The sequence below is a fragment of the Stegodyphus dumicola genome, chromosome 8, assembly GCF_044657685.1.
Source record: "Stegodyphus dumicola isolate Sdum_Otavi_A_Nest chromosome 8, ASM4465768v1".
Classification (NCBI taxonomy): Eukaryota; Metazoa; Arthropoda; class Arachnida; order Araneae; family Eresidae; genus Stegodyphus; species Stegodyphus dumicola.
The window spans coordinates 171,605,851-171,623,781 of NC_140775.1; the positions used below are offsets into that span (position 1 = coordinate 171,605,851).

A 17,931-nucleotide genomic window follows, 5' to 3' on the forward strand; every position below is an offset into this window, starting at 1 on the left:
TTTCCTTCTAATATCTCATTAAGTAATTATATGTGTGTAGAATATATTTTTCATAGATGAAATACTAAAGGATATGACTATAAAAGTAATAGATTTTTGGTCTAAAATAATGCTTATTATAATAAAATACATTGAAATCAATATGTTTTGAGTAAAGCAATGATATCTGTAGGTATATATATCATTTTGATTAATAATCGATTTGAGCTTAATTTGATGATTAAGTTCAAATTGATATGCTACTCCTTACATTAAATTACATGTATATCCTTTACATAAAATAATGGAAAGTCATCTGGAATTTATATTTGGCCTGTAAAATAGCTGAAAAAAAAAAAAAACAGTATGCTTTATTTGCGTGTTTTAGTGTCAATTATTAAGATAGGTTCTAGAACTTTCTTTTTAGTAATTTTAGCTAAAATAGACACATGTTGCTTTAGATTTAACTTATATGAGTAAACGTGTTGCATGTTGATATGATCACATTATTACAATAAAAGACATTTTGTGAAATATTTCTATGAAGAACTCAGAACAGCTGTTCTTCATGTTTCAAAAATATTATATTCTCTCCTTCTAAAAAATGACATTTTCAGTAAATTAAAGAATTCAACATAGCAATGAACTTCATTTTGTTACTACAAGGAATTCAAAATTTTGTTCATAAGCTTGAATTACAACGTCCAACTAACCTTTTTATTCTTATCTGCACTCAGTGTTTGTCAACAGTCTGCTATTGTTTGAAGTAATAGATGGCAAATGCATAACGTTTTTACCCTACCTTCAAATAATTTCCTTTGAATTAACAGATAGAAGTCTTTCATTAAAAACCTAATATCATGCTTTTTGAATAAGCATAAAACTTCACCAACTGACCTTAATTTTTAAAGCCTTGCTTCCATTAAAATTCTTGATGCTTAATACAATTATGCCTTTAATAAATTTGTTTCAAAAATTAATACTTCAGTTTAGCTTAAAATTTAATGCATTTTAATTTTACCTATAATTTTTTACAAACGTGATGTGTAATAAAACTTTAAGCTTAATATTTACCATTTAGAAAGTGATACTAAAAAGTATTCTTAGTTATTATAAATTTCGAGATTTGCATACAAAATTGTGAAATATACATGTGACAACAGAAAACAAACTTTATGCTCTCTCTCTCTATATATTACAGCATGTTAATTAAGAAGTTTATTGAATTTATAATTTTATTGTGAAACATTATGAAGCAAATAATATGCTAATTAAAATACAGAATATTACATCAAATAATAAAGTAAAAATAAAGAAAATAAAGAAGTAAAAATAATTTATTACTTAATTCATAAACTTTACATAAAACCTTAAAAAAGAATTAATTAAAAAATAACACAATATAACATTTCATAAAAATTCGTTTCAACTGCTTGGAAAAAATGAATGGTTTTTCCCCTTCTTTGTAAACCATGTCTCCTAAATAAAGAAAAAAACATTTCTTTTAAAATCATAATCATGCTCTGAAAAAGCTTATAAAAATTATTTTAATAGATGTTTTAAACATGTGCTTATTATAACACTTTTAATCATATTTCTTTATAATATCTTAAGTAATCAGGAACAGCTTAAATACTTTAAAAAATTGCATTACAGTGAACCATCTCATTACTACAAGCTACCTCAGTCAATCACTTTTTAAATTTAACCAGCATTCCTCATAAAATAACTAATTAGTAAACATAACTTCTCTAAGATGCCCAATATCATTAAAGATCAAAATCTTCAGGAATCATGCATAGCTAGCTTAGAGAAGGTTTATTGTACAAAAACAGCCAATATGCAAATCTTTTCATAAATGAAGCCACCATAGTTATTAAATATAATATACAGTATACTTATATTCAGAATTCAGAACTTGAAGAAATTTCTCGAACTGTTTTAGCATTCGAAAACTATTATATTTATTACCTTAAATTTCTAAAACAATATTACATATTGGTCCAAATGAATCACTGAGACTCGGACAACATTTCCCCCCTAGCTTTCTTTTAGCAACAGGATTCTGAAATTGTTTTAATGATTTAGGTAATGTTTGTCTTCCTTAAGGCGCTCACAAAACAAGTTACCCTAAATTTTTCGTCTGCATAGTGGTCATTTTCATCTTACTAACTGATTTGCTAGTGGATTTTGGGTGCATGGCCTATTATTTATGAAACAATAATAGTGAACAGCTTCAAGAAAATGGGGATATCTAATGCTCTTGATGCTATATTCCCACTTATTTTTACTAATTTTATCTTCCGAAAATTGAGAGGGAAAAATTAAACGAATAATTTAATTTCCAAAGGATGCAGTCACAGTAGGAATATAACAAATGAAAAGTAATCATGTATAAACTACTACTATCACAATATTATTTCTTTAAAAGAAACCTCTATTTCAATAAGAATACACATAATTGCAACATCTAATAAGTTATCTCATTTCTTTATAATTTGAATTTCTGTCATTCTCATTGTTGTTCTTGCAATTCCTTAAGCCTCAGATCATATATAAATAATTAGAGAAGATGAATATGCAGCTGATATGGCAAAATTGCACAGTGAATGGCAGTTGGTATTTCCTTTCACTATCATAGATCATTTTTTGTATTAGGCTGACATAATATTCAACAGTTAGAAGAGAAAGATTCAAAGGGGCCTGTAAAAAGTGTACAAAAGTTTGCCTTTGTTAGTATGAAGAAAACAATCAGTATGTCGATAAATCCATTTTAAAATCTTGGGATATTCATTTTCTAAATGCATTAAAAGGGGGAAAATTATGCAAATATTTTTTTTAATTTTCAAAATCTGGTTCTAAAGCTGGGTGGGATGGAATATGTAACGCAATACGGTAATTCTGAAGATCATCATTGCTCGTGGTAGTACAAACTGAGTGGTGATTACATGCTGTAGCAGACGGCACAAATTGCAGTTCCAGATGCATTAAATGCTTTGAGGTCTAGGAAATAGCATTGGGCAATAATAAGAATGAAATTCGAGGTATAGGGAAGTAGGAATGAAGATTATTATTATCAGATACTGAAATGTTAATGTTACTGAGCATTCTTATTGGAATGTAGGTTTCTTTTATATAATAATACTATGATAGTTACCAGTAGTTCATTCATGAATATTTTTGATTGGTTATGGTCTTACTGTAATCACATACTTCAAAATTAAATTATTGCTTAATTTCCGCCTTGATTTTCATACTATAATATTAGTAAAAAGGAGGAAAAAAGTCTGCAAGTAAACATAACTCCTCTCTATATATCATTATGTCGATAAATCCATTTTAAAATCTTGGGATATTCATTTTCTAAATGCATTAAAAGGGGGATAATTATGCAAATATTTTTTTTTTTTTAATTTTCGTGTGCAACTAAGCAAAACAAATGTGACTTTTTCTTCTTTAAAAAATTTGTGTTAAAAAATAGGATGAGAATTAAGTTCATTTTAAAGACACATGAAATATACATGATCAAAATAAATTAGAAAATTAAGTTCAAATAAATTTTAAGCTAAATTACGTGTTGCAATGTAAGTTGCAATAATTCAGTTGTAATAATTAATACTAACAAAACCAAATATCATATTCCCATTCTGCAAAGTATAAAAATTCATCTGCAAAACTGAAAAAATGACCAACACTTTGGCTTATTTGATAACTTTCAAATTCACTCCTTTGTTTGCATTTAAAATTTATAGCTTTAATTTTCCACAGAAATTTGTTTTTGATTTTAAAAAATTTCACTGGCATAATTTCATTCACTTCAGCATATATTAATAGATGCAGAAGGTTTTTGTACCTTACATAATTTTAAATCTTATGTAAACTAACGTAATTAATAACAAAATCAAAACATAGATCAGAAACTGCATAAAATTTAATTAATAATTACTACTAGTGTCACAAGAAATGCTATGAAATTAATTAATAAAATAAGAATGAGATAAAATATATAGAATTAATATTCCACATGTGTGAATCTGGAAGTTTTACGTTAAATACATTTTTTTAATTAAGTATTTTTTAAAATGACCCCTTAGAGCATGGGACCTTTCGTAATTAGAACTTGCAAATCCACTTCGCTAGTCTTTCATAACATTGCTTTTCTTTTATTAACAAGAAATATTGCATTCAGTTATTTAATTTAAGATTTCCAAAAATAATGCTACTGAAAGGCATGAATACTTACTTAAATTTTAAATTAATTTAGTTGACTTAAAATAATATTTAAAAAAATAAATCTTCATATATACGTCTAACAATCAGACCTTATTAATTTTCTTTTATTTGAACAATATCTGAATTCTGCATTAGTTTGGACTAGTAAATCATTGGACAATTAAATACCAAGCTATAAAAGAACTAATGTAGTTTACAAATGCACTGAATTTTATTTCCTGCATTAACTTTCAAAGAAAGTAAAATTTTCTGCATATTTGCATCATTTGGATTGATAGAATATGGCAAAGCATGCAAAGGCTATCAGTCTAAAGGGAAGTATATATTCATGGACGGCTTTGTAAGGAAAAGTAACTTGCATTTCCATTTATTCATGTGTATGTATATTTACAATTGTTAATGCTAAAATCAATGCTTCTTTAAAAATTTATTATTATTTTATTTTCAATACTAACATACAGATACAGAATTGTTTTAAATTCCAATACACAATCATAATTTATTTTTAAGAAAACTTATTTTATGATTTATATATTATATTACATGAATAAGAGAAACATTTTCAAGAAATATATTAAACTTGTATTAGCAGATTCATGCTATCCTAGTAACAAGACTATCATACTTCAAAACTGTATTAAAATTGGGCAAAATAAAATCAACATAAATTCTACATTAAATGTTTAAAAACTTATAAGTATGCAATGGTAGTTATATATACAATATAATAAATTTTGTAATTTATAAAATATTAATGGAATATTTTTGGAAATAATGTACAAAATTTTAGTTTTCTTTTATAACTAGTTTAACGAATTTTTAGAAAAATATTTTAGGTCATTTCCATCTTTCCCCTGTTGATATTGGTATATTAAAATATATGGAATAATTAAGTTGCATCTAGTTAGTAAACCAAAACATTACGAAAAGTATGATGCGACATATTTTTAATCAATATAATTACTTCATTTTGGAATTATAACATATTCGTAAGAAATTAATACCATTGAAAAAATAATATTATTACACTAAAGAATAAACGAGATTCTCGACCGCATTGTTCAAGTTTTTGTAATTTTACTTCATAACACACTCGTACATAAACATATTAGACTGAATTATAAACCAAGTATAATTAATTAGGTAATCCTAGAAAAAGAATAAACTAAACCTAGTAAGCAAAAAATATATACATTACATTCAGAATTCTAAATGTTTACATAAACTTTTCTCGCAAGGCCTGCCGGGAAAAAGATGTTAAACGTTCTTTGGTCAGACGATTGCAAACGAACGCTAACATGATTAATTTTGTTTTCAACAACCACATTACCGTTTCAATTAAATACCACAACAGTGATTAAATTTTGGAATAATTAGTTATAAATAATAATACGGGCGATTTAAGGCGTAATTTATCGGATGCACAATGACAAAATACTACTATTAGATCTGCATTTGGAATAAATATTCTGCACTCTTTCAACTCATTAGACATTACGAACACTGATATTAATTAATCGCAAAGCTTAAACGTTTAAATACTTACTCACTACATATAACAGTGCAAAGTGCATGAGAATAATCTGCATAAAATGAACAAAAAATATTTCAAACGTAATTGTAAACATTTTCTTACTTACCTGCGCTATACAACCAACGTGCATTCAGCCATGTTTTTTTCTGCAACTAGCTTTCAAACACTTTTCTTCTGATTGGCTAATTTCCAGTCAGTCACGTGATTCTTCCGCGCGGCTACTGAAACATTATCTGTAATGTTACAGGCAAATTAGCTGTACCAGCCACAGTTTGCTTTCAACCTGTTACCATTACGGGAAATTCTTGTGTAACTTTTTGATTTCTGTAACTTTTGCCTGTAAAGAGCGAACTTTTTTTTTACAGTGTGGGAATGGGAGTGGGAGAATTAAACAGTAGAGAATAAATCCAACTTTAAAGTTGTATATACATTTTGAGACTTGGCGATTAGATTATGAATAAAGATTAAACGAAATTAAATAAATAAAAAGTAAATAATGTTAAAAAAAGATTAAGCGATGGTAGATCAATTATTTTTATTGTTTATTTTACAACTGGCTCAAACTTTGTACAACAGTGTTTAAAGTTAACAAAATAAATCATGAAATTAATCAAAAACTTCACTATACACAATATTTTGAGGAAAAACGTTGTTAAACAATCAGTATTAATCAGCTGAGTGCGTACGCGTTATAAACACTTTTTCTCTTCACCTTTTCTGATATAAGATAGACTGTAACAATAACAATGAGATCTACCAATGAAAACTTAAAGAAAAGTTTGTTGCCACTGAGTAAATGATAAAAAAATCTTAACTTAAAATCAGTCGTTTGTAACAGTAAAAACTATATTATTACAATTTTAGTAAATTTAATGGCAACACCAAAATGTGATTTTTTAACCCAAAGGGGCGTTAGACCCAAAGGACTATTAGTTTCAAAACGGCATTTTGCGTTTCACTTTCTGCGTTGATTGACTCTTCAAACTGTTGCCACCAAATATTATCGCCATGTACTATATTTAAAGAAACTAAATAATGAAGAATCTGCATGAATGCATGAATGTTTCTCGCATTGTGAAAAAACGACGGTACCTAGAGACATCAAATTTTGAATAACGGAACATGGGCACTTTGAACCCGAATTTTGAATTTCGAATTTGTTTTATTATCGATTTCAAATTTTGTAAAACTTTGAAGAATTTTTCGTTTACAAACTCAATGATTTCAAAGCGAGCAATGGCAATACTCTACGGGAAAAAAAAAAAAAAAAAAAAAGAACACATTTTTATCTCCAGCGGACGAGATTGTGTATCGGAACTTCTAAAGATATGCTGTTTTACTGTTTTTAAATATTTTTCGATATTGCTGTTGAATTGAATTTTATGTGCTTCAGGGCAATGAACATGATATTTAATAAATAAAGGTATTGTGTTACCTTTATTTATTAAATATAAACGTAAAAAAACGCACTTTTGGGCGTAATATAAAATCTGAAAGCTTTCTGAGTTTTTTTTTACTTCCTTCTACGAAGTAAAAAGGAAGTATTGTAATCGCGAAAAATTTCGGTTATCATATTTCAACGAAAATATCCATTTTGACCGCTATCGAATGCAATTTAAGAATTTTTTGTTTGACATCTGCACGTAAGGACAAAATAAAGGATTCTTTTCCCCAAAAAATTTAGAAAACTGATTTAAAATGAATTCTGAAGAGATTTTTTCCGTGGCGTCTGTACATACGTCTGTATGTACGTATGTATGTATGTATCTCGCATAATTCAAAAGCAAGTAGCCTCAGAACTTTGAAATTTTGTATATATGACTGCTATAACATGTAGACGTGCACTTCCCATTTTGGTTGCAATCGGGGCCGCACCAAAAGTATATAAATATATATATATCCACTCTGTTACTCGGCTCAGTGAGCTCAGTTTCTTTATTCTTATATGTTTGTAAATTGTGCATTTTTTGCTTTAAAAATAATTGAATCATGTTGTTCTTATCTTCCGTCTAAGGCTTTTATACCTTTAGTTAATCTGCATGCAATAATTGTGGAATTATCAACAATTTAAAAGTTTTTTAAGTTCGGCTGGACCTAGTTTTTGTTTAGCATAGCAACCATATTTATTTACATTTGAAACTTAGCAGAATAGTGGATTTGTTGCAATTTAGAGAAACTAAGCTTTGTTTTATTATCTATTTCATATTTTGTAAAACTTTAAGGAATTTTTTATTAACAAACTCAACGATTTCAAAGCAAGCAATGACAATGCTATATAGAAAAATCTGAAAAATGTAAAATGTAAAATATGAAAGCTTTCAGACTTTTTATTTAAAAATTTTTTTTTCAGTGTAGTCCCATTCATTCTATAAGCAGCATCTAAATATAGAATTCAATAATAAATATAGAATTCTCGTGAGTGGATTTTAAAATCCGGTGTGTTTGTGTCTGTATTTTGTAATACGAAACAGTGTAAGTAGAAGGACTCAGAATGTTGTTAAATAGGTATATAATTTGTTTAGTGACCTAACATTGTTCCGCTTATAAAACAGTTTTCCAGCTTGGATGTGTTCGAAAAGAAATGAGAGCAATCTACACCATTATTTTTATGGATGTGCATTTACCAACGCTTATCTATGGAAATTACATCATGCACTTTCCAGTGGAAATGAAGTAGAAAAAATTTCTTCTCCGAAAATGTACAAATTGTATGTTATGTAAGAAACTAAAAGAATATTCCCGTGATCTTTTTTGTAATTAATAACAAAACAAAACAAAGAAAAATCTGATGTGGACACCACATAGATTTCCTTGTACGGCCTATTAAATTATTCACACTTTTTGCTGCACTTCGTTTAAACTTACTTCCTCGAATTTTATTAGAGATACATTTCTCATTCAATCAAATCAGTTCTCATTTCGAGGAAAGACAAAAATGCATAGAAACTCGAAACATTTTCATTAAAATTGTCAAATGCAAAAAAAACTTAAGACATTAAATACATTTGAAAACAGTTTAAAAAACAATTTTTACAATTAGTTAAAAAACAATTTTTACAATTAAAATTAGAGTTTGAGCGGGAAAACAAGCAATTCGACTAATTTAGAGGAAGCCAAAATTTTCAGTGTACAAAACTGGAAGTTAACTTTTAGTCCCAATGGGTTGTAAAGGTGTTTTTTTTTTTTTTTTTTTTTTTTTTTTTTTGGTGGTGTGTGTGCTTTGTTTTGGAAGCAGGTAAGATGAAACATGAGCAATAGCCTTCGCCAGGGAGTCGAATCACGGACCTCTGGAATACCAGCCCAGCGTGCAGAACCACTACACCACGAAGGCACGCTAGGAAGGCTGGAGAAATACCTTATCGCCAAATCCTGGGTGAGGAGAATCATCATCCAACACCCTTTTAGTTGACTCTTTAGTTTTAGGGCACCATTGTAGAGACATACGGTACTTTTTGGAAGCAAGAGTGTTGAAAAATTAGCAACGCCTTCGCCGGGAATCGAACCGCGGACCTCTGAAATACCGGCTCAGTGTGAAGAACCACTACACCACGAAGGCACGCTAGGAAGGCGGGAGAAATACCTTATATACTCCCCGTTTTAAAGGGCAACTGGATTTTAGGGGACCCAATCGCCAAATCCTGGGTGAGGAGAATCATCATCCAACACCCTTTTAGTTCGGGCGCCACTGTAGAAACATTAGGTTAATTGGAAAAGCCGGAGAGATGAAAATTAAGCAATCGCCTTCGCCGGGAATCGAACCGCTGACCTCTGGAATACCGGCACAGTGTGCAAAACCACTACACCACGGAAGGCACGCTAGGAAGGCGGGAGACATACCTTATAGGGTAAAAAGACACTGAAGTTGGTGCACTTACTTACTTATATCACAAATCAATATTCTGCAAAGAGTTTCAGATGTGAACAAATTGTGGCCTCGCTAGGTATAGCGCTACTTAAATTTTTAAAGTGTGGATAATTCTACAATTATTGCATGCAAATTAACTAAAGGCATAAAATCCTTAACCGGAACATAAGAACAACATAATTCAACTACTTTTAAGGCAAAAGAATGCTCACTTTATGAACATATAAAAATAAAAACACTGAGCTCACCGAGCCGGGTAAGAGGGTGTGTTTATATCAGTATATATGTTTGTTTCGGCAGAATGCAACACAAAAGGGAGGTGCACAACTGCACGTTATAGTACAGGGTTGGCCGTTACAGTACACGTATAGTACAGGCACGTACAGTACAGGGTTGTCAGTAGAAGCCGCACGTTTGAATTCAGGAATGTTCGAGAGCCGCATCTAGATTTTCTAAAAGCCACAAGTTCATATTTACATCATTATAGAAGTGGTGGAAGAGGTTTTAAATAGAATGAAATCCCTGATAACTTTGTAAAATGAGTCTAAACTAATTAATTACTTCTTTTTAGACACTGAATAGTTTTAGTTTACCATATTTCATACATATATTTTATATGCATGAGCAATACAAATTGCCTGCGAGAGCCGTATCAGGCTCGCGAGCCGCACTTTGGCCACCCCTGTTATAGATACTAGAAAAAGGAACTATAAATGCAGTGGTTTGAAAAATCGATTTGGCGAGTGACGACAGGAGTGCCTCGAGTAGGCAACCATTTAAAAAGGTCACAACAAGTGTTGGTGTATGGAGCTATGTTGAAGTGGTACACAGAGCAAAGATCAAGTGGTGTTTCTTTGCGAAGTGTTGATACAGAAGCCACAGTGAGTAATATTGCTAAGCGTTTAGTGATGCAAAACTGTACCTGCAGTTCCCAACGAAGCTGGTAATATAAATAGAAACAAAATTATTCCTAAGATATACAATACTTAGCGTTTCGCCATCTGACCGATAAAAAAGGTAACTGCGGGTGTAAAAACTCCCGCTGTGAAAGAACGATCAGATAACGAATTTAATGAGTAACAAGATTCTATAATAAAAAAGAGGAAGACGGGGGGGGGGGAAACTAAACTCATTCTAGAGATGGCGTTGGTGTTGACTTCAGCAAATGAACAGCTGTTGATGTATTGCGAAAACATCTAGAGGCATTCTGGGTAAAGAACAACAGCACGCGGAATTATGTATTCATTAATATATTTATTGAAAAGTAATACAATAGTACCCAATTATCTGGACTTTTAAACAACCAGAAATTTAACTAACCGAATCGTTTTAATTGTAGGCCAAATAGCCCGGAGTTTATCGTATTCCAGATATTCGGAAATTTAATTATCCGCTTCGACTTTTTTTTTCATTTCTTTTTTTTTTTTTCACTTTGGAGTGAAAAAAGAGAAAGAAAAATTCAGGCTGTTGAGTTTTTCCAAGACAGAAATGTGAAAAATCAAATTATGTCTTTGCTGGTATTCAAACCACCAACCTTCTACCTGCTAGCTTGGTGTGCTAATCAATTATACCACGACAGCGAGAAGATTTGCAATAATTCCTTATGAGTTTCTTCTACTGTTAAACATGTAAATTCTTTTTCCAAAAAACTTCAAAATTCAAGACTGGGATAAACATCTCAAATAAAATTGAAGGGATTTACTAAATTCCACCTAATGGTTTAATAACATAGATCATGTATCCTATCTGTCACATAGATCATATCATTCAAATTCACTGTAAATATAAAATTATGAAGAATTTCACGTAATTCAGTATATTGAAAGGAATTACACGAACCAGTGTTGCCACTTAACATTTACAAATTTAAAACTATTTAGAAAAATAATCATAAAAGCAGGGCATCTTTGTTATAAATTTAAAATTTACACTCATCTGGATAAGTGAAATGTTCCCTTTAAATACAGTCAGATCAAATAATTGAATTATTTTCTCTTATCTTTAGTAAGTTTGCGTAAATAAAAGTGTTGCGAATATGCATTTTATTAATTCAGTTAAGAATTTTAATTTCATTAAAACGTTATATCCATTCCTTTCTCTAAATAAATAGTTATAATATTAATTTTACAAATTAGGTTTAAAGAAATGGCAATAAAGAGAATCACTCGTGAATAAATAATGACTAACTGATCTAGAAAATTAGAATTAGAACTCATTATAATGCAATTGGAAGTTTGTATATGTTACGCAGACATATTTGTGGTGATGTATTCTTTAAGAAATTTTGTGTGTATACTTTTTTCTTATGTTATATGCTTTTAAATTTCGCTTGTGTATGCTTTTCATTTTATTCGGGAAATTTACTACCTTTAACGAAATGAAAAATTTGCTAGCATTTTTGCATACATAAGATAAGATTAAACTGACAAATTGCAAAGAATTTTCGGTTATAAACATATGAAGTTAGTTTTAAATAAACGAAAAGCAAGGCAAAATATTCATAGCGAGTTATAATCGCATATAATTTTTTAATTATTGCAAATTTTTGAAAATATTTTTAAATGGGAAGCTGTAAAATTTATTGTTAAACTTTCCTACTTTTTACCAATTTCTTATTTTAGCCGTACGGTAGAACTTCCTAATACAGTCCGTCCAGATATTAAAAAATAAATAAATAAATAAAGGGGGGAATAGAAAGGAAATAAAAAAGGGGGCAAGAATCGAAATCTGAAAGTTTCACATCGCATTCTATGACCACGAAAATTTAATTTCAGAATGTTACAATAAATAAGTAAACAATAATAAATAAAAATAAAAGTAAAAAAAAGAAAAATCTGAAAGGTTTCAGATTTTAAATTACGTCCAAAGAGACTTCTTTTAACGTTTTGTGTGCTACCTTTATTTATTAAATATCACGTTCTACGTGCTGAAACCGTAAAATTCAGTTCAACAGCAATATCGCAAAATAATTTTCTTTAGAATTTCTGATACACAGTCTCGCGCCCTGGAGACGAAATTTTTTTCTTACAGCGTTGCCATTGTTCGCTTAGTTTTTTTAAACAAAAAGCGTTACAAAATATGAAATCGATAAAAAAAATATCAAATTCAAATTAGGTCTTCCACATGCCCATATTCTATGGAAGATTACGTTACTCAAATTTTGATGGCTCTAGGTACCGTTGTTTTATCAACAGTGCGAGAAATATACATACATTCATGCAGATTCTTCATTATTTAATTTCATTAAACACAGCGATGATATTTGGTCGCAACAATTTGAAAAGTGAAACAACGCTTATCGTGAATCCACGCAAAATGCCAAAACGAAATTAACAGTTCTGAGCAAAAGTGCCCCTTTGGACAAAAAAAAAAAAAAAAAAAAAAAAAAAAATCTAAATCTAAAATTTCGGAATTCGGAGTGCCCTGTTCAGATGAAGGACTACGTATATTAAAAATTCGATTATTCTCGAGGCCGTCGTTTCTCCACAGTGCGAGGAACATAGATATTCTTCGTATTTAATCTTTTTAAATAATACTTCATGATAACATTTATTGGCAACAGTTTGAAAAGTGAATTCGAGCACAAAAAAGATACGGACGAAAATTGCTTATCAGGCTAAAACAGATTTAAGCTGGGCTTACCAAATTAAAATAAAAGTAACAGGCCGAATAACAATTATCAGACTTTCAAACAACAGTAATCAAGGTTAATTTTTAGAATCATCAGCTAGAATTTTATATTTTAGATTTTGCGTTAATTTTAGATTTTTAGAATTGTAAATTATAAAAAAATAACTGTTAATACAGTTTCATGATATATTACGATTCATTTTAAACCACCATGCATTCTTTTGTAACAACAAAAAAACATGCAGGAACCCGCATGTGGAGAGCTTGTATACAGATTACGTATCCAAACATTAAAGCTATAAATTTATTTTAACTTCTTTTGGATTATCTCTTAGGGCTTGCAAGCGAATAAACGCTTGTGACGTAGTAATAGGTTACCCAGATGGGCGGAGCTTCAAGTTCATATAATGGAGGACTTCTGAAATGTTCCCAATAATTAATTACGATTTGGGGTACAGCTGCAAGGATCTTGTGCTCATCTTACTATAAGATTATTAGTGTGAAAGATTTTAAGGCATACAAATCTGATGTGCCCGTATCCCATAATCGGGAAGGAAAGATAATAACTAACAATCCAGGCTTACTTGGCAATCGAAACTTGGAAGACGAATTCGATGACATAAATAGCTGCTTACGTTAAACATTACATTAGTTAGGAAGTGAAAATTAATCTATACTATTAACATCTGTGCGGGTCTGTCTGTCTGTCTGTTTGTTTGTTTATGGCGTCATCTTCTCCGGAACGGTTGGGAGTTGAGTTTCGAGAGAGATACATTTGGATTCCAAAAATTCGTGGGAAGCCATTTCGAACCATTCTCATCTTTCTACGCCTTTAATCGGCCGAGATATTAATTAAAAAGTCTGAAAACGCCAGTTTTCGCCCTCATTTTTTCGAGTGGCAACACTCTCGCATGCTGGAGATAAAAATCTGCTTTATTTCGAAAAGTGTTGCCACTTCTGGCTTTCAAATCGTAGAGTTTGTTAAAAAAATTGAATAAAAAATTTGTATGTTTTACAAAAATATATAATAAAATTAGCGCTGCCAAACATTAAATATATTATTATTACATACATCATGTTCTGATGTTAAAGAAAGCACGCGATTTCATGTGACGTCATTGTATGTCTAAAATGTTTCCTTAATGTCATTATTTTAAATAAATAGTTGTTGTTGGAAACTTTTTTGTTTCAGATTAAGGTATAAAGACACAATATACACAGATTAAGACACAATATATTATTGCCATCCTAATTCTTTTATTAATACTGAGAAAAAGTTGTTATATTGCATAAAATTTAAGTCATGAAGTCATACGAATGTGTATTAAACTGAAATGTCGAAAGTTTTTTGTTCCTTGGTTTGGCAACAAAAAATTATTTACATATTGCTTGTTGCTTGGAAAGAATGAACCGATTTCATTCATATTGAAATGTTTTTATGAACTTTCATTTCCAGGTGTATATAGAACTCATAAATTTTGCTTTGATGCAGCTAACAACTTTGTATACACTAGAATTAAAATAATAGCTCATTTTATTTTCAGATTTTCAGTACATAGAACTTATAGATTATGCTTTGGCAGTAGCCCGTTCATCTGGCGGGCTTGCCCACTAGTCATTAAATATCGCATGAAAATTATGCCATATTTCCAATCAGTCGTCCAAAAGGAATGAGATAAAAAATTCGAATTTTGATTTGCGCTCGCAGTGATTGGAAAGTTCAGACAGATGCTTAGACATAAAAAATAATAATGAACATTATATGTAATACAGTTTTAATTCTCGAAAGGAACATTATATGTAGCATTTATTTATTTATAGATGACTTAAACTGCATTTCCCATTAAAATCAAATGCATTTATTTATTTCTGACTTTAATTACATTTTCCATTAAAATCAAATTTATATTTTCATTGCTGTTTTACATAACTGTTTTCATAAACTCAACAATTTAATACGAAACGTAAAGAAGGTTGTTGTTAATTTATATACGTGTTTTTATTTATTTATTTATTATTGACATGCATAGGGTTTACTAAAATCAACAATTTAATGCAAAACATTAAAGCAAACTGAATAGGTATTATACTGTTAATTTAATTTTTTTTAACATTTTACATTAATGGAAACATCTTATTTAGATGTATTATGGAGCTTAATGTTTAATTTAAGATTATTTAAGCTTTCAATTGAAATCTGCGTATGAAGTTTTGAAAACAAATTTAAAAAAAAAAAATTAATGAGGACACCACATGACTTCCTTATACGGCTTATTAAATTATTCACAATTTTTTGTCTTGGCCAAGCGAAAATTTATAAACACTCAAAACATCTTCATTAAAAATTGTAAAATGCAGAAAAACATAAAACACCAAATACAGTTAAAACAGTAAAAAAAAATTTTTTTTACAATTAAAATTAGAGTTTCTACGCAAAAACAAGCAATTCAGACAGCGGGCGACAAGGCAGATTTTCGGTGCAAGAAACTGAAACTTACTTTCGGTGCGCGTGGCAAAAAGACAGACACTGAAGGTGTAGAAACTGAATTGACTATTCTTCTAAAGAGTTTCAAATGTAAACAAATGACGGCTACGTTTAACTTAGTAACATTTAGACAACTTTTAAATTGGGTATAATTCTACAACTATTGCATGCAAATTAATTACAGGCATAAAAATCTTAACCAGAACATAAAAACAAAATAATTCAATCTCTTTTAAAGCAAAAAATGCAGAATTTATCAACATATAAGAATAAGCAAATTAAGCTGACCAGTGCAGGTATTGAAGTCTATATTTTAATCGTTAGTACAAGATTTATGCAAATAAAATTTAGCCACACAAGTGTAAAACAAATATGAGCCAGTGTTAGCTGTACATAATCATTCTTACAAATGTCTGTTATATGTACGTTGTCCAGTATGTATTGTGTTTTTCTTTAAATTTTGTTTATATACCAATGTAGTTTGTGTATGAGAGCTACATAATTAAGTCACCTATAATCACGAATACTATAATAACTAAATCATTTTTTTATTTTTAGTGCATTTATTTAAAACTATTTAATTTAACAAGTCTTTTCATGGATTTTATTATACATTTTAGTTACAGTAAAAAAGAAAGAAGCGGTTTTTGAACGCAGGAAAATTATACTTTCTAATCTGGCGCAAGATTATCTTGAACTCATTTAAATTTCTGTTTGATTTAGAAATCCGATCTTATTCGGTCTTAAAATCATGGATCTGCTAACAACGAAAGATTCATTCCTTTGAATTAAAAATCAATCTTTGGTAAAAAAATAAAAAATGAAAGAATTTTTTTTAAATATAAAAATTCTGCAATTTGTTTTAAAAACTCCAAAATACCTTCATTTAAAAGATTATTTTTTGACTTATCCATTGGTGTAAAAATTAAAATTTTGCGATAATTACTTTGACTCTTAAACAAGGATTTGGGAGAAAAATCTCGAAATATGCCTTTGAAACATGAATAATAAAACAGTAGTCAACGACAGAAGTGCTGTCTCTATATTTTGCTATTGATTAATTATCCTCTCTGTATTGTTACGAATTTTGTATAAATGTAAATAATTTTTGTGAAATTATATGTGAAATTGTAGTATTTTTTGCGTAATGTGACATAAAATGCTTGAAAGAAACGAAGCTCTGCCGGAAATGTAAAATTACGAGGGCAAGTCTATTTAATTATTGTGGTAAATGGTGTATTGTGTATTGAGAATACGGCAAAGCACACTAAGGCTATCTGCCTAAGGGGAGGGATGCCTTCGTGGAGGACTTTCTAAGGGAAAATGACTCGTATACACGTTACAAATGGGAAAAATCACGAAAACGCCCATGCAGCCAGCCCGTTCGCGGGATTCGAACCTCGGTCCGAACTACCAGTGTTCAGCGATTTTACCGCTCGGCCGCTGGTGGGCTTGTGGTAAATGGCTATCTCGCTGAACAGGCGAGTTATCGCCAGGCTGGCGACAGTTTTGGTGACTGTCGCGAAATTTTGCGAGAATTTTCTAAAAGTCATTAAACTGGGCGACCATTTGGCGACATACTGGTCAAGTCCCTGTAACTGGTACTGTAATTGAATAACTGCAGTTGATCTCTATACATAACTGTAACCATATCCACCTATTATCATGCCATCCAGTAATTTCGATAAGTGGAAGAAACAAGGGATTTCTCGGCGACCAGGAGAAAACTACTTAGAGACAGGAGAGAATATCAGTTTCTCAGTTGTTAGTATATTCGTGAGAGCTTAATGCGATTTGCATTACGTTGTGTTTAACTTTCTTAGTACTTTGAAGTGTACCTACTGATTAGCTTTGTGATACTGTGAAGAGCTGTACTAGTATTTTTGTGGAAAGTTCCAGAACTGTGAAGGAAAGAAAGAAAATAAATTTCATCAAGGTTATCATCGGTTCTGTGCGCATTCAATCCACAACGAATCCGTACGCGCGCAATAGTATTTTAATGGTGTTTGTAAATCGAAGTATAAAGCGAAAAACACGCTTCTAGAGCCTATTATATTCTTTTGCCATGCTTTTTATTTGTAGTGCTCATTCCATAACTAAAGTACTCAGACTTTACCAAAGAAAATGTGGGACCAAGTAGTTTCGGTAACATGGAAAGAAGGGACGTTATTTGAAAATAGTTTTAATTTCAAATAAGTAATATTC

At 30.2% G+C, this 17,931-nt stretch overlaps 1 long non-coding RNA gene across 1 annotated transcript; it reads right to left on the reverse strand.

The window, feature by feature from the left end:
- Window positions 1-454: 454 nt before the first annotated feature.
- Window positions 455-6,162, reverse strand: LOC146996037 (uncharacterized). The gene is made up of 2 exons (XR_015042424.1): window positions 5,853-6,162; window positions 455-1,458 (listed from the first exon to the last, which is right to left on the reverse strand). It is a non-coding gene; the product is annotated as an uncharacterized LOC146996037 (long non-coding RNA).
- Window positions 6,163-17,931: the final 11,769 nt, after the last annotated feature.